The sequence below is a fragment of the Jaculus jaculus genome, chromosome 6 (genome assembly GCF_020740685.1).
Source record: "Jaculus jaculus isolate mJacJac1 chromosome 6, mJacJac1.mat.Y.cur, whole genome shotgun sequence".
In the NCBI taxonomy this organism is placed as follows: Eukaryota; Metazoa; Chordata; class Mammalia; order Rodentia; family Dipodidae; genus Jaculus; species Jaculus jaculus.
The window spans coordinates 121,073,375-121,098,102 of NC_059107.1; the positions used below are offsets into that span (position 1 = coordinate 121,073,375).

Here is a 24,728-nt window from a genome sequence, read left to right on the forward strand (position 1 = left end):
CCACCATAATTCTCACAGCTTCTCTTCTTCCCTTGTAGTTCTCCCCGGTTCTGTGGCTCCCATTCACCTGTGCCTCCACCTGCGCTGCCACTGCCAAAGCAGTTAGCTGTTCTGCACCTTCTGGGACTTGTCCCAATAGCTGACCTGCTGGGGCTGTTGCTGCTCCTTCTGTGTTGGACTCATCCTACTTGCCTAAGTGTCTGCACAAGAAGGTCATTTGGAATAAGTCTTTTTTTAATATTATTTATCTGAGAGAAAGATACAGAAATAGGCAGGTAGTGAGAGAGAGAGAGAAAATGGGCATGCCAGGGTCTGTAGCCACTGCAAACAAACTCCAGATGCATGTGCCCCCTGTGCATCTGGCTTACATGGGGCCTGGGGAATTGAGCCTGGTCCTTTGGCTTTGTAGGCAAGCACCTTAACTGCTAAACCATTTCTGCAGCTCCTGGAATAAGTCTTTTATTGGGTCTAATTATGTAGTTCTATGGGAGACAGCACATGAGTGTCTCTTAACAAGCTCATCAAGTGAAAGAATCAGCCTGCTTAGGTAACCAGATAGGTGGTATTGTTACCAATGACAGCAACCCCTTCATGCAAATGAAGGCTTGTGTTTACACCAATCAGGGCATTGTCCCTTTGCTCTCATTCACTGTAGTCCTTGTGCTAGGCTAGTAGCAGAGTGTTCCCCTCTGCCTGGGGCGCTGCGAAGGATATGGATTCAAGTCATGCAGATGTTATGACTTGTGATGACAAAATGTCTAGTGCAAACTAAAACAACCTTGGCTACAGCAAGCAGCTATATTCATCATGGGGCACCTGGACAGTGTTTAGAATAGCTCATAATGCTAATCTGATTGGCTGCTGGATTGACAGTCCTTTTGTTTAAGACAGCCAGGGTAGCAAGGGAACTACCAACTGCGAGGTCACATTGACCCTTACATTGATATCTTGTCTTATTTATGGGGAAATGAATATCAGAAAGACTACTTAAGATAAGTACTTGGAAAAACTCATAATTACTCTCATTAGTGAGTTCTAGCATTATGATGGTTATTTTCTGGATGTCAACTTTACAGCATTTAGAATCACCATGAAAACAAATTTTTTGACATGTCTGATAGGGAGTTTCTTTTTTAAAATATTTCCATTTGGATACAAATCACATTTTCTTTTTATTATTTTATCATTATTTATTTATTTGAGAGAATGAGGCAGAAAGAGGGAAAAAGAGAGAGGGAGAGAATAGGTATGCTAGGGCCTCGAGCCACTGCAAACTAACTCCAAACACATGTGCCAGTTTGTGCATCTGGCTTATGTGGGTCCTGGGGAATTGGTCCTGGGTCCTTTGCCTTTGCAGGCAAATACCTTAACAACTAAGTCATCTCTCTAGCCCCTGATAGGGAATTTCTACATTATACTATTTGAGGCGGGAAGACATATCTTCACAGTGGGTAGAAAAATTCCGAAGGGTGGAGATCCTGGACTGTATAAAAGAAGAAAGCTAGCTGAGCATCTGTATTCATCCTGTCTACTTCTTCTCTGCTGATGTGACAATGGCTTCTTGATCCTGCCACACTTTGCCCACCATGACGAGCTTCCCCTTAAAACTGCAAGCCCTTTCCTTTCTTAAGCTGCTTCTGATAGGGCACTTTTTCCTAGCACTGAGAAACTAAGTGACACAAACACATTTTGACCATGCTTCAACCATGGCTTATACCTGCCCTGTGCTCCAGGAGATTGGTATCTCTCATCTGTCTCATTTACCATGTGATATGGCTACTGTAGTCCTAGTTATACACCCAAGAACTATGAAAATATATTGCCACATGAACACTTGCACACGCAGAATATTCCAAGCACATTTTCCATAACAGCCCCAAAGTGGAAACAATACAAATATCCAACTGATAGTGGATAAAATGCTGAAGTAATCAATCACCCAAAGAACTATCATTCAGCAATGAAAATAAAGAGCTGAAGCTTACTATAATATAGACATTTTGTGAAAGTGCTCTCTGAAGTCACTCAGAAAAGAGGCATATTGTATTACTTCATTAATAGAAGATGCATAGGTGACTTGATAGAGGCAGAACATAGATTAATGGTTGCCTAGCAATGGTGATAGGTGGGTAATTAATCGCCACTGATGAGTAGGTGATAGGAGATATGTTTTGAGGATGATGAGAATATTCTAAAATGAGACTCTAATGTTGAATATTTTGATTATCCTGATTTGATCATTCTATCATATAAAGATGAATATAAATTGTACTGTGCACCTCATGAATATATAAAATTACTCTGTCAACTGGAAATGTGTAAAGCCTTACTTTTCAGATATAAATAATAATATTTTAACATAGGATACCTTCTGAAATATGGGAAGAAGTGCGAACCTATATCTATATTTTCCACTAGAAAATGTATAAAATTAACACTAGCTCTAAGTGCTTCTCATCTTTAAGAATAATGCTGCATTTGGTAACCAAGTGATAGTTCTTATACTTTGGATGCAGTCTTTACATTTAATTTGAATATTACAGTCAGTGCTAAAAATTGCTCCATATTTGTAAGATGATACTAGCATAGCAGTTTGGCTCAAATTAATATATATATATATATATATAAATCCAAAAGGGTATATTCAATTAAAATAAATTTTCAGAAATCATCTAAAACTAATCCCAGTAAATTGGAAAAAAAAAAGCTCAGAATTATAAAGAAAAAAACATGAAAACAGAATGTTTTCTGTAATTTAGACCATTGATTTCACATTGCTAATTTTAATTCCAGATTATATGGCCGTATTTCAAGACTATCCTTTTTTCTTGTTCTCATAATTCAAATGGGGATCTGAGTGTGTCTACTTCAGAGGGGTTTCATTAAAATTTGAAGTGATTCAGAGATAGATGCCTTAGCTTCATTTAACATTTTTGCAGTTTGTTTGTAAATAAGTTTTGTATTTCAGAGTCACTAGCCTTACAGAAAAGTTGTAAACATAATAGGGTTTTCTTATATTCCTTATTCAATCCCTGTGAAATGATATAACATGTTTGCTCAAGGAAAGAGCTGGCATTAGTGTGTTGATAACAATAAGCCCCATATTTTACTTGGATTTCACACATTACCATGTAATACCATTTTTCCCCCTTAAAGTGCAGATGACACTAGCTCATTGCCTTTATTCAACATGCTTTCAGTCTCTGAAACATTTTGATTTTTATGTCTTTTATTTAAGCTCAAATATATTTTGAGTATGCACAGTAGTTTTAAAGTTTTCAACTCAAACAAACAGTTTATCAGCCAGGCATCGTGGTACACGCCTTTAATCCTAGCACTCAGGAGGCAGAGGTAGGCATCCAACCTGGGACTACAGAATGGGTTTCAGGTCATTCTGGGATAGATTGAGACCCTACCTCAAAAAGAGAACAACAACAACACAAATTTTACCATCTCAAGGACAAATCATTATTCTTCCTACAAAAATAAATTTTCACTTTCATAACAAACCAAAGAATGTACTTAGCTTATAGATTTACTTAGTGACAGAGGTTAATATAAAGTAGAAAGTTCAATTTTTAGTGCCATGCAATAAATATGTTCTTTCATGAGTTTTATTTTGTATAAACAAGAGAATATATTGTGCCATGTACAGCATTTTGTCTTATATCTATGGCTGAACTCTTCAAGTGTTTGTCTTTCTATCTGTGGAATTCTATTGTTATAAGAGTATTTCACTTTTAATCACTATATATGCTTTAGAATAGACATTTCCAGCTCTAGATCAAAATCTTATATTTTCTTATGACTTGATCTCTATCCAAGTCTAATTTATCTTTTTCTAATTACCTCCTTTCTTTTCCCATAACTAATTATTTCAGATAATTTCTTTTTTTAATTTAACATGTCTCTCCTCTGAGCTTCTTTACTAAAATTCAAAATAAGCATGCACTGTTCAGCTTCAAGCATCTTCTGGGGTACCCATAAGTGTGCACAGCCCTCACAATGCAGATTCTCACACTTACAGGCCAACACACACAACTGGTTTAAGATTTGAAGACTTATGTCTGTCTCTCTTTCTTTTTGTAATTTCTCTCCTAAATTACCTAAAGGAAGAAGCCTTATTCATTTTTTTGTCCATATATGTCATTCCCTTTTCATACCAGTTTTATTCTGACATCTGTCATCAGCTATCTATGGGCACTACTTGTCTATATCATTAATGATTTTTAATTTTTATATCACGTGGGTTTGTTCTCTTACTAGAATTTGATAGTAGCTAGCGCACAGTGTGCAGTTATTACCTAGTTAACATTAGAAAACTGCATGTGATGACTCATTCCTTTAATCACAGTATTTGGGAACTGATGTACGAGGATTGACATGAGTTCAAGTCTACCTGGAGTACCTAGTGAGTTCCAGGTTAGTCTAGGCTAATTTGAGACTGGTTCAAAAATGTATTGGTTATTTGTCTGTTGAACAAACTTTGGAAACTTAATGAAATATTGAGATATATAAAATACCTTTCACAAAATGCTGTTTTCTTAATTTGTTTCATTTATTATAACTGGTTACGTATGTTTCTTTCATTTCCATGGAATCTACTCATGCATAGAAGTGGCACAGGAGTATTTGATATAGGAGACAATGAATTGACGTCTAAACTGTATGTTGAACTAGTGTCTTTTTAGCAGATTATATACCAATGATGTTAGTACCTGGCATAGCTCTATTTGGTCAAACTAACATCCTGTCTCTTCAAACCATAGTATCTCTATTTGCTCTGTCCTGTGGGTGCCTAAAGACACATTTGTTCTTATTTTGGATTCAATATAAATAGACCAAGGGAAGTATCCATTTTCCATGCAGGGAACTTTTTTTTTTTCTGTTTCATGAGAAAGTTTAACTAGGGACTGAATTAAATATGGTTTAAAAGTTTGAGAAGAAACTATTTCCTAGTCATTTATAGAGATGAATAAAGGCGAGTCATAGAGAAAGAAAAAGTAGCCTGACATAATAGCTAAAGGATTTCAAGCAATGTAAGAATCTTTTCTAGTCAACCTTTAACTTAGAGGGAATTACACTAGATGAAATAAGTCAGACATAAAACAAATACGTCACAACTTCACTTAAATGAAATATGTAGAAAATTAAGCAGGCCCAAGAAGGCAGTAAGAGTTTATTAACTAGATGGATTGTTCTAATCTTCAAATTCCTGAACAAATCTTTTACTATTTGAGACATTGTGAGTTCAAAATGACCATTTCCCAAGCAGAATGGCCTTTTCAACTTCCACATCAGGTGCTAAAATCAGGAAGAGGTACATATCATAGGACAAGCCAGATGGAACAATTGAATTGGGCAAAGGATTGGACAAAGACAAGGAGGAAGACATTTTACGGAAAGACAGTAATGTGCTGATTGCTATGTTTGGATAAATTAAAATTTTAACTTTATTTCTCTTCTGTTTCCTTAGAAACAATGGAAAAAGCTATCAACCTCATATATATATATACTAACTCATATTTGAACCTGAGAAAAATTTCTCAATTAATATATTATTTAGAGTAAACTGAATATTGAAGTGAAACAAACATAGCAGTAGTCTCATAGAGATTTTGAATGATCTACACAGCTTTTGGTGGCTAGAGAGCGGTTAAAGCTATTTGATTGCAAAGTCTGCAGGCCTTCAATTTCCCCAGTACCCCTGTAAAGCCAGGTACACAAAGTGGTGCATGCATCAGGAGTTTGTTTATAGTAGGAAGAGGCCTTGGTGTGCCCATACTCTCTTTCTATCTCTCTTCTTTCTTCTCTGTCTCTCTTGCTCTCTCAAATAAATAAATATTTTAGAAGATGGGCTTTTGTGTCTTTTAGCTTGTTGTAAAAATTTCTAGCCAAAGAGAATTCTGCTAACAAGGTTATTTTTAATATCACTATACTTAAAAAACTATTAGTGGTCTAGCTAGAAATATGTTTTAGTTGCTAAGCAACTAGCCTATTGTAAGCATTCATGCCTGTATATAAACATATTTGAGAAGAAATAAAATTTAGTTGATTCTCATTCATACATACATACACACACACACACACACACACACACACACACACACACACACGTGCGCACGCGCACACACACACATACACATACATATATAATGCTTGGCTTTATATGGATCCTAAAACACTGGCCTCACTGTACAATATTTTTTAACTCACATTGTAGCACAGTGTTAACAGACCACAGGATGCTGATACATGAGGGCTTTTATAGATAACCATAATGCCTTTCTACCACCTCTTTTTAAAAGTAGTCTGTATTTTTTTAAATCACTTTCGTTTTCTTTTGAGGTAGGATCTCGCCCCAGCCCAGGCTGACCTGGAATTCACTGTGCAGTATCATGGTGGCCTCCAAGTCACAGCAATCCTACCTCTGCTTTCCAAGTGCTAGAGTTAAAGTCATGTATCATCACACCTGCTTCCAATCTGTAATCTAAGATAAAAATTGTTTTATTTATTTCAGAGAGAGAGGCACACAGAGAGGGAGAGGATGGGTGTACCAGGGCCTCCAGCCACTACAAACAAACTCCAAATGCATGTGCCCTCTTTGTGTATCTGGCTTATGTGGGTACTTGGGAGTTGAACCTGGGTCTTTAGACTTTGTAGGCAAGTGCCTTATCTGCTAAGCCATCTCTACAGCTCCAACTGTAGCTCTTTTTTTTGTGGTTGTTTGTTTTTTTGAGGTAGGGTTTCACTCTAGCCCAGGCTAATCTGGAATTCACTATGTAGTCTCAGTTTCAGAGTGGCCTTGAGCTCATGGTGATCCTCCTACCTTTGCCTCCCTAGTGCTGTGATTAAAGGTGTGCGCCACCACCCAATCTGTAACTCTTAATAATATGTTAATATATAATAATATGTAATATATTTCTTTGAAAAGGAGTGACTTATTTAATTGAACATTTAATTATTGAAAAATTTGATATATTTACTTGTGTTAAAATAATTGGTGGTGTTCCTTGCTTTCCTTCATGTGTAACAAACACTTCAGACAAAATTCTTCTCCAAAATTTCGTTTTTACGTAGCTATTATTTTTAAATGTCATAACTTAAAAAATAAAGTGATTTACTTTGTGTGTAGGTGTGTGTGGCAGGTGTATGTATCATATACGTAATTGTTTGTGCAATTGCATCGCTCTGCATACATGTGGAAGCCATAGTAAAATGTCACGTATCCTCTTCTATTGATCTTATGCATGACTTCCTTCATATATAAACTCTTAATGAATCTGGAATGACTGTTTTTTTTTTTTTTTTTTTTTTTGTTGTTACTCCAAACTTTTTACATGGGCACTGGGGATCAAACTCACATTCTCATGCTAATAAAACAAGCACTCATCCTCTGAGACATACCTCAACTTCGAAAATCATTTATTTCATAGGCACAATTAAAGACCTTATTAATGTTCAAGGTTAAAATACAATGTTCAAAGTTAAAATTTGGTTTTAAAGATGAGCTTTCAGGATTCACCCCCTGCCTTTGTCATTCCTTAGCTTCATGATCTTAAGCAATTGTTATACTCCTTGGAATTTTAACTTTAATGAAAATTATGACAATACCTTCTCTCCTCTTAGCCCCATTCTGAAGAGTATATGCTGGAATTTTGTTGAAGCACTGGCATGGAATTGTATTGGAAAATAGTAAGTAGTAGATCTATTTTTAGGTTACTATATTAATATTACTATTTTTGAAATATGATACTCTGTAGGTTTTACTGATAATAGTTTTCCAGTAATCAGAGTATTTGAGGTCATCTGATTCATTTTTTAATACTTTATTTCTATTACTTGAGAGAGAAGCAAGTAGAGAGAGAGGGAGATAGAGAGAGCAAGAGCAAGAAAGAATGGGCACACCAGGGTCTCCAGTCACTGCAACCGAACTCCAGCCACATGCACCACTTTGTGTCCTGGGGAATCAAATCTGGGTTGTTTGGCTTTGCAAGCAAGTGTTTTAGCCACTAAGCAATCTCTCCAGCCCTAATGTGATTCCTAATCAAGAAGGTTTCCACTTACTTGTAGTTCATATTTTTAGCAGGTTGGAAATATGTTCTGTTATTTCCCAATCTCATGAGCTGCACTTGAGGAGAAAGAAGTTCAGTTTGTGGGGGAATTGTACATGAGAATCAAATATATCTGTACAATTTAACATCAGCATTGTTACATTAATATGAAATGTTAAAGTAGTAAAATTAAATTGTTTTATTACTTGGGAAAATCCTTAAAAGCTATATATTGTACTAGTTTTGCAAGTTCCTTGTTAATCTAACCAGGCTCTAAATAGATGAGCACTTCACAATGGCAGAATCACTGAAAGCAAGTAATGAGTCACTTTAAGTTTTCATATTTGTACCTATTATTTATAGGAAAACTAGATGAGTGAGTTTTATGAACCAAACCTTACAGAGGCTGTTTTGTTTTTAATAAGGCATATAATAAAAGCCTCTGAATAGCTTTAAACCTCAATCTTCTGACATCAGAACACAATGTGTTGTAGACAAATGTGCCATTTCAGTACCCTGTGGTGTGTTACCCCTATCCTTCTCAAGTAAGGACACACACAGCACAAATAAACTTCTTAATACAGGGATTCATTAGGAATTTTTGTATATTTTTTACTGAATGTCATAACTGTGTCCTCGGAATTTATTAAAAGATGTAGCCCTACTTGTTCATGCATTAAATGAATCTAGACAGCTGTACATTTTTTTTTTCATTCCATGTCTACTGTTATTCCTCACCACTGGGACTTTGCTTACTTCTAGAAAGCCAGTCTTCATTTACTGATTCTGACTGGGGACTGAGCTTGCCAGAATTGTGTCTAAAATAACACTGGGCAGAGTCTGAGTCAGGACTGGTTTTCTTATCACATGCAGTTTATGGGATGAGCACAGTGTTAATGTGTGTTGACAGTAACTGCCTGTAGAACTGTTTGTGACTTTTGGTACTATTCTACCATATAGCCAAAAGGCTTATATATATGATGCTTTTAAAATGTTTTCCTAACTCCTAACTAGAGAACTTGAGTGTAAATGTCATATATCCTCATCCCTGGGGGTGTCACAGTCTACTTAAGATGACAGTCAACTCGTTGATAGTGGACACTTGTGGGTTGGGTGGCCACTTGGAAACTCTTGCTCTGGCTCTGTCCTTTACTTTAGATATTAACAGTGGAAGTTTGACACACTTAATAATTATTTATGAATTTATCTCGTCAAATAGATCACAAATATAGAAGGAAGGTAAACCAATAGTCATGACCTTTGTTAGATGGGAATTCTATAATCATACAAATAAATACAACTTTATCAATTGTAATCAGAAGCCATAGTGAAAAAAAAATAAGCCAGATGCATCTGCAGTTTGTTTGAGGTGACAAAATACCCTGGCACAATAATCTCTCTCTCTCTCCTAAATAAAAATAAAATATTAAACAATAAATAAAAAAAACATTTTCTTAGAATAATCAGCATGAGAAAAAAATCACAGGAATGGAAAAGAATTGGCACGTTTCTAGAATGAGAAGGCCAAGATAAAGGTAATGCATTAAGAAGTTACAATATGCTTCTAGGTGGACAGAGGGAGGGAGGGAAGGAAGGAAAGACAGAAAGAGAGAGAGAGAGAGAGAGAGAGAGAGAGAGAGAGAGAGAGAGAGGGAGTGAGGGAGGGAGGGAGGGAGGGAGGGAGGGAGGGAGGGAGAGAGAGTGTGTTTTATCACCAAGTACTTTGGGACCTATTGTAAGGAATTTTGAGTAGATTTAAGTAGATGAATGACATGTTCACAGTGGAGTTTTGAAAAAATACTTTATTTTCTGCTATTCATTGACTAATGAAAATTAGAGGAGTGAGGAGAGCTGTATAGAGCTTTGTTTTGAGGTTATGGAAGCAACTGTCCAAGGATGTCACAGATGCCAATTGACAGAATTGTGTGGAGCCACGTTATACAAGTTAAGCATTTAATTTCATCATCTGTAGAATTGAAGGAGTTTCTGTGTTTGGTACAAGGTTGACATAAGTAAATGCAAGCCACTGTTAATTACATTATACAATATGGCGTCTACTATTAAATTGATGAATTCAAATATTTGGATAAAGACTGGAAATATTAAATGATATATGCTTTTCTTTGATATTTTACTTAAACTCAATATATATATATATATATATATATATATATATATATATATATATGTGTGTGTGTGTGTGTGTGTGTGTGTTTGTATGTGTGTATATATATGTATACATATATATTCATATATATATTCATATATATATATTCATATATATATTCATATATATATTCATATATATATTCATATATATATTCATATATATATTCATATATATATTCATATATATATTCATATATATATTCATATATATATATGAAATCTTTGATGTTTGTTGAATTGTTTGTTGAATGTGAATCTTAATCAGAATTCTTAAATAGTTTTGTTTTGGCAATGTATGAACCATATTTTTAGTTCCATTTTGTGTGACTTTAAGTTTTGATTCCTTTAAGGTGAAGCAAGAAGTTAAAGGCATCTTTGAATGTTTTTATTGATTGTATGAGGTTGAGAGCAAGGAAATTTCTATTTTCAAATTACATTTTCTTAATTTTGTCCATATGTGGTATTAAAATAACTGACTTAGAAAAATAAAAAAAAATCCCTTGAAGATTTTCCACAAATTTTATTACTTTTTAAGAACCAAACCTATTAACTTTAGTTTTCACTAAGTTATGAAATACCTCATTGAAATATAACATTTCAGTAACAAGTACAAGTGATACAGGTCACTTTAGAAATAAGTACCATTACCTTCTAGTAAGGATATAATTTACTTAGAAGGAGTAAAAATGTATGGTAATATCATTTTAGCTTCAAGTATTCTGGTTTCTGTGGTAATAAGTTAGTGGATTTTTTTGTTAGATGAAATGGAAAGTCATTTGTCTGTTAAGTAACTGCAGATTAGTTATTATACTTTTTCTGGGTTGGGGACACATAATTGATATAACTGGGCTTTATATGGGATGGAATGAAGAGTCACAAGGATGTTTTCTCTGTTTCTGGTATAATCAACCATAAGAAGAGGAATTAAGTATCAATGAGATTAGGATTAGTTTCTAAATGTAATTTTAAGTTTAAGAAGTCTGGAGGACATACACGTAGTATGTCATATTAAGCCTTGCAGCACTAAAGCATAGAGTATCATGGAGAAGATTTAGTTGGGCTGAAGGAGGAATCAGATGAAAGCTCAGGATGCCAGGCTACAATACTTAGAATATGAGTCATATGACTGAAATCCATGCATTGATATGGAAAGTCTGGGTCATGCTTGCTTAAGAAAGCAAATGATATAGCTGAAGATGTGATACTGGTTCTTAGGTAGAAGGATGAAGATGGAACTCTAAGCAAAGATGAGTGAAAAAGCCATCAAATGAGCATAACAACAGAATTAGGGGATAACTGAGTTGACCAAGAAACCACTGATAAATGGTCCAATAGGAAGGCTATGAAGCCAGGCATGGTTGGTTCATGTCTGCAGTCCTAGAACTTGGGATTGTGTCTTTGAGAACAACCTGGCAGTCTGTAGTGAACTCCAAGTCAGTGTAGGATACAGAGTTGATGAGTTCTCAACAAACAAACAAAAAGAAAAGAAAATAGACTGTGAAAAATGCCATGGTGCTTGGATATTTTTGTGTGGTGCTACCAGTACAGTGTGTCCACAAGAGAAGTACTGATTCAAAATTGCACAAACATAAGTGTTACTTTTCCTTTTTGGAAGGTATTGCACTTTTCATCATGCTGCTTTTGAGCAAAGGTACACTTGGAGTGAAGGGCCTGCCTGTGTAGGTATATTGGCCTGTGTTAGGGGTGTTTGTTTAAAGAAAGCAATTCCATGTCTCCTAAAAAGGGATTTACTCTAGACATTGGTCTTTTTAATGTTATTTTTTTCAAGCAAAATAAACTCTGATTCTAACAATGTATCTTTTTCATTTGCAAACAATATACATGTGATATTATGGGTTTCTAGATTCATATTGATGTATGAATTATCCAATTGTGTTGGAATTTATATGGAAGAATTCAACCTGTTGAGAAACTAGTGTAAATTATGATTAGAACTGAAAATGTTGTCAATCAAAATGGATATTATTTTGTGTTCCCCAGCTGAGTTAATAGGGAATTTGTGGTTCTAAGAAAGGAAATGTTTATTTCCAATCAATGAGTGTAGCTAATCTAGCCTCTCAGTCTAGGGGTGCTGTGCTGTAATATGAGAGATAATTTGCCTGACTAGTCATGTGATGGCTTGTTAAGTAATTTCGAGCATTGGAGACTGAAGATTCTCATTGATTTCCCATTTCCTGAAAGGCTTGAAGCTGTCTGTGTATCTTTTCTGTTGAGCATGCAACCTTTTAAAGGCTAGTTGCTGCTTAAAGGAGTACTTATGTATTGAATATTAAACCTAGAAATAATAACCATTGATTTTGTTATTTTTTTTATTTTGGCTTGACCTTTTTTCAACATAGTGAATTTATTAAATGCTGTAATCATTAATGTATAAACATATTTGTTTCTTACAAATTTTTCTTTCATCTGATTTTGGAAAAAGAATCCCAGAGTAAATACTCTTATGTTTATGGTGTAACTTTATAATTTTACATTTAAAGGAATTGAAACATTACATTTGCTTTGCTATCCTTTCTCTCCAGGTGTTATTTTGGGTTTCTGGCCTGGTGCCTCTGTGCACTTGTCCAAGAAAACTGGGCTTCCCTTTAGATACCTGCTCTCTCCTCACTGTGTTTTTCATCTGGAATCTGCTCATACGTTCCATTATCATACTCACTACTTAGCAACTGACTTTCTGAGAAATGGCTTAAATAGTAACAGCAGAGGGACTACAAAAAGTCTCAAGGGCAGAAAATGACTCCAAATGCTTCTGGGTTTAAAATACACTCAAGACATCTCCCTGATTACACACTGGGGCTCTTGCTTAGACAAGGAATGACTTACTCGACATATTTTGGAAAGTTTTTCAAATCTTCTTCTTTCCTTTCATACTAACTATGTTCCCAAGTGTATAGAAATTTTCTGTTCTAGAACATTAAAGGACCAATGTGCCTCACCCTGGCCATCATAGATAGCTTTCCTTATGCTTAGAAGATCTTCTTTTAACCTTCCAGTTCTCAGTGGAGAGATGCCACTGCCAGCAGAATTTGTTCCTGTGCCCCACAGATGAGGTTAGGAACATGTACTACACACAGTCAATGCAGCTATTTCATCCATGCTGTGACACTTTTATATTACTATGGCTCACCTACTTATCTATCCTTCTAGAAATATTCCATAGGAGATGAAACCATATTTTTTGTGTATGTTTTTCACTGAAAACCACATATTGTAAGTTTTTCATGGCAGCACTCATCTTCCTGGAATCAATGTCTGTTCCATTCTCTTCCAGTGATGTAATTTTACATCATTACTTACACATAGGGTGGCCTCTATCTCTTACTTTTCCTGGAAAGAACAATACAGGAAACTGCTGTCATGGGTAGGAGATGGAGTCGTCTGTAAGCACCTTTGATCATAGGCTCCTCTCCTCAGCTAGAATGACCCTTAGTTAAGCTGCTGCTACAAATCAAAGTTCACGTGATGTCTGCTCTGCAGCCTGAGCAGTAGCAAGTCAGAAGGAAGCTGAAGCTCCACGGGCTTTTATGGCCAAGTGAAGTCACATGACACAGCTTTAGTTATATTCTTCTAATATCATAAAACTGCATAGATTTAATGGCTCTAAATAACATAAATTTCTTATTTTATAGTTCTGAATGTCAAAAAGCTAAGTCTGTGTTTCTCTTGTAAACTCTGAGAGAGAACCTTTTCCCTTGTTTTTCTCCACTTCTGCAGGCTTCCTGTAATCCTTGGCTCCTGGCCCTTACTTCTGTCATCAAGCCTAAGACTTTACCCCTGTCAATTCATAATCTGCCTCTCTTTTCACTACTAAGTTGTTGTTGATTATATTTGCTCACTTTTATGATGAAGGATAATATATCCATCTCAAGATTAGCTTATTAACATAATGTATGTACATATTTCAGTGATTAGAAACTTGTACATATTTGGGAGCCATCATAGTCAATCCATTCAGATTCAATGTTATGCTTTCTAAAAAAAATATTTTTATTTATTTATTCACAAGGAGAGAAAGAGAGTGAAAGATGGAGGGAGAGAGAGAGAGGAAATGGGCATGCCAGGTTCTCTTGCCACTTCACACCAACTCCAGATACATAGGCCATTTGTGCAGCTGGCTGTGGATGGGTACTGCAGAATCAAATCTGGGCCAGCAGGCTTTTCAAGTACCTTTAACCACTTAGCCAACTCTCCAGTCCATTAAGGTAACTAGTAACAATGCAGTTCTGCTGAGATTTGGAGCTGGTCAGAAAGCTTTCTTATGCATGGACACAAAGGGCCCAAGATTGTAAAACAAACAAACAACAACAAACAGAAGACAGTAAACTCCAGGATCAATGAGAGACTAGCTCAAATAAGAACATGGCTCAGGGAAATTTTGCAGAAGAGGGGGCAGAAAGAATGTCAGAGCCACATTTTGGGTCAGGATATGCAGAGACATTTATCGTACCAATAACTGTGGGCTAACTCCACAGGGCATGACCCATATACCTCAACAAGGAGGGGCCAGTGAGGAGGGGGTAGGTCATGGATGAGCCTAATAATGGTACCAAACTGCCTGTATTTGCTGAATAGAAAACTAATAAAACAATGAATTAAAAATAAAAACAAGAACAGGTAGAAGAGCAAGGGAGGAGGACACCCTGTGCTCCAGTCACTGCAAATGAATGCACCCAACCTCTGCAAGGATATGGTGGAGTGCCACAAGAGTGTGCATGTGTGTGAGTGCACACATGTGCACGCGCACACGCGCGTGCACACACACACACACACACACACACACTAGGAATGGTTTGAGTTAAGATTTTTAGAAGAGTAAGTGAACAACTCGGACTTCATTAACTGATGGTTATACAACATGCTTCCTCACAGCAGTATGCATTTGTTCCTTTCTGGAGAAAATGAACATGTGCCCCTGAGGAGGAAGTCCTTGGCCTGAAGAATGCTACTTAGGCCCTCAGTTTTCCATGGATAAATTACCTCACCAGGTTAATGTGGTTGTTTATATATAGTGAGCCTCCATTCAGCATATGAGCACAGGGAAAAACACAATGCATTGCCTCTCTTATGTTTAAATTACATCAAAGTTCAGTTATTTTCCTGGCTTCAATGTCTTTCAATTAGTATTTTTTAAGTGCTTGAAAAGTGGCTTGTTTAACTTAGTAAAATATATCTCAGGAGAATATATACCTTCAGAGCTCTGGAAGTTCATGAGGTGTTATTTCTCAGAAAGGTAAGTACATTATGATGATATTAATGATAGAGCACACTTGCTAAAATGAACTCATTAAGTCAAGGAACTCTATAACTTGTATCCATCTAGCTATTAAGCAGAATAAGTATAAACCCTCTCAGGGTTACCCAAGGGGAAATAATAGAAAATAAGAAAAAAATCTTCAGTGGAAGCTTTTGAATTCATGGTATAAATTAGCATTTTTTCAAGCAATGAATGGAGGTTAGCTTAAGCAAATACATGAATCTGACACTTATGCTATAGTTATGAAGGCTAAAAAGAATATTTATGAACAAGGCTTTAAGTGGGGAGGAACCAGGCATTAACCATGCTGCTTTTAGGAGTAGGAGGGAAACATTAATCATCTTTTCCAGATTTCTTTGTACAGATGAATGAACTCAGTTTCATTTGCCCTTCTATTCCCTGCTTGAATTTCTTTTCTTTTCTTTTTTTAATTTTAATTTTAATTTATTTATTTGAGAGAGAGATATTCAGAAATAGGCAGATAGAGATACAGAAATAGAAAGGTAGAGAGAGAGAGAATGGGCATGCCAGGGACTCCAGCCACTGCAAATGCACTCCAGATGCATATGCCCCCCTTGTGCATATGGTTTACAAGGGTCCTGGAGAGTTGAACCTTGCTCCCTTGGCTTTGTAGGCAAGCACTTTAACCACTAAGCCATCTCTCCACCCTCCCCCCCCCCTTGCTTGAATATCTAAGTGGCCCCTTCACATTTCTTATATTTGGATGGCCAGAAGAAATAACCAATTAGGACCTTTAGGAGCTGCTGGGTGCTCTGCAGTAGGAAGTCAGAGTGCCTTGACTTAGAGTTTCACCAGCATAATGGGCAGGGAGGGAAATCCATTTCCCCAAATAAAACTGCATTCTGTGAGCAAACCAAATGCCTCTCTGGATGCTCTGAGGCAAATACTGTCCACTGTCCTGAGTTTGTGTTTTCATGCTTAAGGACCTATAAGTAGTCTGAGTTTACATAATTAGAAGATAACAGATCATTTTCCAATGAATGAGTAAATGACCATAATCAGAGTTACAACAAGATAAACATGCTCAAGAACTGCCTGCCCTCAGAGTGTGGCAAGAGTCAGCGTGGGTGCTTTGTACAGTAGCTAGAAAATGCTAATTAGATCTTTGAAAAGTCTTGGGAGGCAGAAGTAGGGGGATATCCATGAGTTCAAGGCCACACTGAGACTGCATAGTGAATTCAAGATCACCTTGGGCTAGAGCAAGACCCTACCTGAAAAAAACAAAACAAAACAAAAAACGTTTTATCTTTAAAGTGAAACTATTTGGGAACCAAAAGAAAATCTTATGAAAATTACCTTTGAGATGTTAAAAGTAGAACAATGAGAGAATTCAACAATTATGCTTACTTTTAAATAGACTTAAGAAGGATGATAAGATAATTTAGTAATGAAAAATATTCTTTTCAACAAATGGTGCCAGTGGAACATAGACCTAACTGTAAATAAAAACTATAAGACTATGAGAAGCAAAATAAGAGTAAAAATTCATAATACTGAATTGGGCATAATTTCTCAAATATTGCACAAAAGTATTCAGCAAGAGAAAGTCGAGTTTATCATAACTGAAAATTTTTGGAGTTGAAGAGACGTCATAAAGTGAGCCAGGAGTATATGGAATGGGAGAAAGTTTACACACACACACACACACACACACACACACACACACACACGTAAATAAATATGGTGTATTTGTGTGTATGCTTGTTATGTGTGTGTGAGAGAGTATAGGTACTCACATGCCACTGTGTGCATGTGAAATTCAGAGGATCACTTTTGGGTCATTCCTCTCCTTTCTATTTCATAATTTGAGGCAGAGTTTCTCTTCTGGATCATGCTTTGTGCTTGTGCTGCCACTGCCTTTTCACTGAGGGCTTCTCGGAAGTTCTGTCTCTGCCTCCCAAGCCCTCTGACTTCCGGCTTTTCATGTGGTGTCTGAATTGAGCTCAGGTATTCATACTTGAGTGTTAAGAACTATACACACTGTACTATTTCCCCAGCCCCATTTCGTATGTGTAATCCGACACTTGTAACCAGACTATGGAAGGTCTACTACAATTCAATAAAAAGGGGAAATCACCCACCTAATAAATAAGAAAAATATTTAACTTGGTATTTTTCTAAAAAAGGTACACAAAATATCCACTTACAACACCTATAAACATGCTTTCCCATCAGCTTTTAAATAACTAAACAAGGGTATTTGTACAATGAAAGTTATTTGGCTTTAATCCCAGCACTTTGGAGGCAGAGTTAGGAGGATCGCTGTAAATTTGAGGCCACCCTGAGACTACATAGTGAATTCCAGGTCAGCCTGGGCCAGAGTGAGACTGTATCTTGAAAATCAAAAAAAATATATATATATATGTGTGTGTGTGTGTGTGTGTGTGTGTATACATATATATATATATATATATATATATATATATATATATTTTTGGGCTGGAAGATGACTTAGCGATTAAGCGCTTGTCTGTGAAGCCTAAGGACCCCGGTTCGAGGCTCAGTTCCCCAGATCCCACGTTAGCCAGATGCACAAGGAGGTGCACGTGTCTGGAGTTCGTTTGCAGAGGCTGGAAGCCCTGGCGTGCCCATTCTCTTTCTCTCCCTCTATCTGTCTTTCTCTCTGTGTCTGTCACTCTCAAATAAATAAAAATTAAAAAAAAATTAAAAAAATATTTGGCAATAAATTATAAAATAATGATGCATGATGGATAAAAATAGCTTTGAATAAAAATGAACTTTGTAAGAAAACAATCACAAATTGTCTCCTTCCTTAAGTAAAATATTTAGAATAATCAAATTCACAGAAGTAGAAAGATCAGTTGTTACTAGGCTCTTGATTTCTTCACAGAATGATAGAAATGCTTTGAAGTTAATTAATAGTGGTGGTTATTCAATTCTAAATTTCCTGAAAACCATAAATTTACACACTATAAAAAGGTGAGTTGTTATGTATTTGACTTATACATAAGTGTTGTTACTGAACACAAAATAAAGACAGTGGAAGCAGGGAGCATAACTGATTGTGTGTGTTGGAGGTTGAGGACTGTTCCCATTGATTTTCAAGCATGAGTATTTTTTCTGATACTTGAGTGATTTTGGCCTTTAAACTGGCTCCAGGTTTAAACTATATTGAAGATTTAGGCCTGCCTTCTTGTTCAAAAGAAGTAAGTAAAAGTTAATAAATGCCTGCCTGTGTTTTAAGCATTTACTGAGCACTTATATGATAGCTTATGTGTTTGAAGATAGAGTCAAAAATAACTATGATGAATTTTCATGACTTAAAATCCTAACTTGGGTAGAACCTCACTTCTCATCTCTGCTCATGAAGTTTCTAGGGATTAGAGATCAGGAAGTATCCTTATTTTTGGCTCAAAATCCATATAGCTCCAATAAGGAAGCATAATAAATGAATGGAAAGAAATTCATTTCTATAGTAAGATTAATTTCATTCTCTTAATTTTATTACTGTATGTTATAATGTTCAAAACTCTGATAGCTAGTAGCTTATTTTCTGTTCACTTGAATGCAACACCAATGAATAGAAGGGATTTCTTTTCTGATTATGTTTTGTATGTTTGGTTAGCAATGAAAATAATGTATTTTTAGATAGTAAAGTATTAAAAGGGATGGTCTATTTTGGGTATGTTCAGAATACCTCAAATGTATTTTTAGATTTTTATTTAATTGCAAGGTGGGGTGGAAAGAGAGAGGATGGGTGTGCCAGGGCCTCTAGCTACTGCACTTGTACTCCAGATGCATGCAGCACTGTCAACATCGGGCTTTATGTGGGTACTGGGGAATTGAACACTGGGGGTTAAAACAAGTGCCTTAACTGCTAATCCACCTCTTCAACCTGTCAAGTGTAATTTTTTCTTTGGAATAATAGTGTATCATAATGTTGTATTATAGTTGGAAGTAATTAATAACACTCTGTAGAGTCTTTTAGTATATAGTATGTCATCTATTTTATTCATTTAGATTACTTCCCATTCTCATATTTCCCCCCTTTTTGGAAAAATGCATGTACTATTTTTAGTATACAAAGATATGAAAAGTATGAGACTCTAGACTAGAATTTCATATGCATGTGCTACTTTGCACATCTGGAGTTAGGTGGGTACTTGGGAATGGAACCTAGTGGGATTTACTAGCAAAAGCCTTTAACCATCAAATCATTTCCCCAACCTAATTCTAATTTTAATATTTGCTAGTTTTCACACTTGTCACATAGGCGAAACATTCTGAACAGTTTTATGTTATACTGTTTTTAACATCACAGCCTATCCTTGGCACATTTCTTAATGAAATCATATAAAAGGTGAGTTTACCCAATAATGTGGGCCACATGATTAATATTATTTTGAAGGAGGGTTTAAAGGCACCAAGAATGATGTATAAGTCATTGTTAGCTTTTTAAAACACAGGTATTATATAATTTATTGGATTTTTATCATAACAATAAAATGTTTCAACATATATAATACTGAGTATTTGGAATTAAAAGTATATGAAATATTTTTCACAATGAATGCACACATAGAGAAGGGTAAGTAGAGCCAGGGATGATGAGAAAGAAATAAGGGAAAGGAAAAGAAAAGAGAATTTTGCTAAAAATTCTGCATTTAGACTTCAGTGTATGATTATTTAGCATGAGTCCATAAATTCAAGTTTTTGGAAAACGTTAGTTTTGATAAAGATTGTAGCACAAGCCTCTCAATTAATTCAAAGGGCTATGTTCCATAACACTAATGTTAAACAATACCAAGCATGATATTACAGTTATATTTATCAAATAATTATTGGTTAGAAAAATAAGGCATAATGTGACTTGATTGCATTATATAAACAATGTTATATTATTCTGTGATACAGTATAGACCTCTGACACAAACATATGATAATTCTAGCTGGAAACAGGAGTATTGTACAATTTCTTTCATTTATTACTTTGCAATTTGTATCTTCAAGAATTTTTGGATATACATAATAATTTAAAATGGAATCTCAAAGAGATGTTTTCATATACATGTTTATGCAGGATTGCTCAGTGGAAGCGAGATGTGAGCACAAACCAAGTGTCCATGAGTGAGTGAGTGAATGAATGAAGATGTGGGGTTATACACAATGGGATGTTATTCATTCTTAAAAAGGAAGTACCTTCACATGGATATACCCTTAAGAGCATCACACTAAATGAAATGAGTCAGACAATAAACAAATATTTCATGATTATACCTATATAAGACGTGAAGAAAATTAAGCAAAAAAAAAATGGAAATGTGGTTATCCAGGGGTAAGAAATTGGCTTAGTAATAGGTAGTAATAGAGCTAAATATAGTAAAATAAGTAATTTATAGAGAACTTTGGTATAATATGCTTATAGTTGACAGTGCCATACACCTAAGAAATGTTATGGTGATAAATTTTATTAATGGTTTTTACCAACTCTTCCCATTAAGTCCACGCAAATGTACATGGTTGGGTATACATATGTAAGTGATGTGGCAATGTGGTATGTGTACCCTACTTTTATCCTAGGGATTGATAGAATAGATGCTAATGTAATTTTCTTAAAGAATGGAAAAAGATTTTAGAGATAATTTAAAATGCTTACATATAAATGATCATTTTTTAATATAAAGAGTACTATTTAGTTTATTTTTCTAGCATTTTGTTGAGGACTATTGAACCTATGTCCATCCAAAATGTTGTTGACCTAGGAAAATGTCAATTTATAGAGCTATGAGTAAGAAGCAAAAGTTGTTATATAGTTTCATTTCCCAGGGAGGTGTGTGTGTTGGTATGGTATGGTATGTGCTCCATGTCTGTGGTGGCCAGAGTGGATGTCAGGTGTTCTACTCCATCCCTTTTTCACCCAATCTTATTTGAGTCAGTGCATTACTTGCCACTTTTTTTCCTAGCTCTGGCCTCTGTACTCCTCTACATGATTGAGGTACATGGCAAGACTCAGTTGTTTATGTGGATTTGGGAGATCAAACTCAAGTCATCTCACTGCTCCACAGGCCCTCATGTTTTCACCAGAAGTGCCCTTAATCACTGAGCCATCTCTTCAGGCCCTCTCCAGGAAGATTTTATGATAAAATATGATGAAAATATAATCTAAATTAAAATTATTTGGTTTGGAGAGATATGAAGCATTCCACACTAACCCTGTCTAGGGTAATGCCATCCAGTGTGAGAAGCAAATGTTTAAACCCTGCTGATTGTACCTAGTTCAAGTGTAACTCAGCGAGGGATGTGCTACTGGGTTTCATAGAATTGAGTGTCTTTGTGCAAGACCAGCAAGGCAGTCTTTAATAGGATCTGTGATATATGGAGTGAGTAGCACTTTCATCATTTAGTAAGCAAAGGAGCCCAAAATAAAGCCTTTGAGCTGTTCATATTGAATATACCTTAAAAGTTGTGTGATATGAAGTACGTCCTGAGCTTGAGGAATGTAGGTTTGAAATACGTGGGATTTCTCTCTCTGCATTTTGGACTTTGCTCTAAGGGGATCATGGGGCTGTAGTAATAGCCATCATTTAAAAAATTTTTGTTTATTTATTTTTATTTATTTTAGAGCTACAGAGAAAGAGAGAAAGAGGCAGAAAACAAGAGAGAATGGATGCACCAGGGTCTCCAGCCATTGCAAATGAACTCCAGACACATGTGAATAGCCATCATTTTTGAGAGCAAACAATGAAGAAATCATGGCTTATACTATTTATGTATATTTTCTTAATCCACTTTTAACGAAAATGAAACAAACCCACATAGGTGGAGTAACTTAAGAGCACACAGAGGAGGACTTAGGACCTGGATTTGTAGCCACAGTGTCCAATTCTGAGGCTTCATGTGTGTGTGTGTGTGTGCATACACACACATACACACACATACATATATATATATATATATATATATGCAAAATGTATGTATATTGGCATAGTATTTCACTGTGTCCTGAAGCAGTTTGAAGGGTCCAGAGTGAGATGTGTATTAGGAAGAGAAGGCATACCAAGAATGTAGAAGAAGGTCCTACAGAACAGGTAGGCCACACCCACAGTGCAGGTGAAAAATCATATATACACAAAAAAGTGCATAGGCATGGACAGATAAATATGATACTGGAGAGATCTTATATGTGGCCCTTCCTTCAAGCTGAAAGCTGGCTTGCCTCTATTTGTGTGTAACCTTGAACCTAAGAATTTAGGAATAAACTTTGCTTCACAGACAATTTAGCATTCCCAGTTCAAAATCCCATTCCTCAAGGGGCCATATAATGAGACCAGATGGATCTATGTACATAGTGTTGCACTAAAGGAGAGAAACTACCAAAGTCTGAAGCATATATGTTAGCGCAGCAGGCCCATTTGACTGTCATCTATTTGGACAGACAAATCCAAAATAAGAGAAAAAGGGAAATTTATGTATATTTTTCTTACCTCTAGAATATAAGTGAAAGCTTTATGTGAAAAATCTTTAAGCTTGGAGGAATTCATCATCCCTAACTTTGAATATATAGCAATTCAATAATCCTTAAGCTCAGGTTACAAATAACTTGCTCAGAAAGTCCTGACGACAGATCATGAAAATAATTCACAGAATTCAGTTTTCCAGTAGCAAACTGAACAAGAGATTGACAGTGAATACAATTTCTGCAGTTTCTGTAAGTTATTTGAGTCACTGTATCACAAGTTGAGGATGTTTACATATGTAAATTGAATTAGACAGTTGTTGAGGCCAAATTAGCTATAAAATCCATTTTCAATGGTTTCCTTAAGCAAATTCTCTAAATCACTCAAGTGATGGCTCTGTTATAGATGGTCTTTATTTGATTGGCCATAAATCATTAGAAAATAATCCTGTTACTTTTCTGTTGTGAAAATTTCTAAGGAATATTGAGCAATGGAAAGAGAAGGACCAAAAATTTAGACAATCCCCACAATGTTTAGAATATTGAATTACATGTTTAGCATAAATTCCGTAAACTTAGGTTGGTGTGAAAATTTAAAAGGTATTTTCTTGAATTTAGTTAATAATATAAATTATGTGTTTTCTCCAGAACATCAAATTTCATTTATCTTTGTTTTTCTGCAGAACAACAGAAAGGCAGCAAACAGATGAATTGTGTGAGTGTGTTTCAGAGACTGTCTTGGTGAAGGAAACAAAACAGAAATGTCCAACACTGACATTAAATCAAGTGCTCATTGAATATAGCTGAGTCTGACATTTTGAGAGTTAAAAATGGTTGCTTCTACTATAATGCAATGACCTTTTATTTCTGTTTTTCTTCAGATATATTTTTCTACACAAAGTATAAGTTTTGGGATTTGAGGGGCAGATACAGAGTCATAAGACAGAACAGGAATTAGGCTGGAGTTTCAAGAATGTTCAAATGCTGATATTTAGCCCCAAGTGTATTTTTAACATGTGCCATATAAGATAAAGTTTCTAGGCATTTGATGTCTTTCCTTCTCTCATTGCCAAAGACAGTACTCCTGGTTCTATCACTTACATTCAGAGGAACCAGTCTATCAATATCAAAATCTAGACGTACAGCTTGATTAAGGATCATTCTTCAATGAACAAGTCCTTTGATTTCATTATATTTTTATTAAAATGATGATACAATATCAGTAAAACTTATTTATAATAAAATATTTCATTGCTTTAGCACCATGATACCAAATTTGCTTTTCTGTATTACATTCTGCTTAATATTATGTGAACACACGATCTTAATAAAGACCCTGGGCATATTAAGTGTTTAATGTCCCTTTTCTATCAGCTTTATATTATATTATTATATCAAATTACATTTGTTAGTTCTAGGGGAGATGAAATGTACAGGCTCAAAAACTAATAATGTGAGTCAGAAATGTTGAATCTGTAAACCTGTCAGAGCAATCCCAGAAGAATATTGGGCTCTGCAGTTGGCAGGAGTTAGAGGATAGCATCTCTTGTTGTAGCTATTAGGCAAAAATAGAATGTCAATTTCATATTTCCAAGCTCATAATAGCATGTTCAGAGGCCCATTTTTAAATCTTGAGTATTATTGTTTCATCAGAATTTCTTGATTTATAATTTCTTTAATATGTCCATCAGTGCTGCATATGTAGTCATGAATTGCTAACAATAATTTAGGATAGATGATTTTGCTATAAAAGACAAAAGGTCCTTGGACTGTTAAAGAAATCACATGTCAA

General features: G+C 35.5%; 1 protein-coding gene across 4 annotated transcripts in view; it reads left to right on the forward strand.

The window, feature by feature from the left end:
• The window catches only part of Nav3 (neuron navigator 3), an 830,635-nt gene that overhangs the window by 166,562 nt on the left and 639,345 nt on the right, over positions 1 to 24,728 (forward strand). For 2 of the 4 annotated variants that reach the window (XM_045151620.1, XM_045151621.1), the window contains one exon: positions 7,630 to 7,695. The exons of the other annotated variants lie outside the window; for them this stretch is intronic. The gene's annotated coding sequence lies outside the window, so the exon portion shown is untranslated. The remainder of the gene's footprint in view (positions 1 to 7,629; positions 7,696 to 24,728) is intronic. 4 annotated transcript variants of the gene reach the window in all.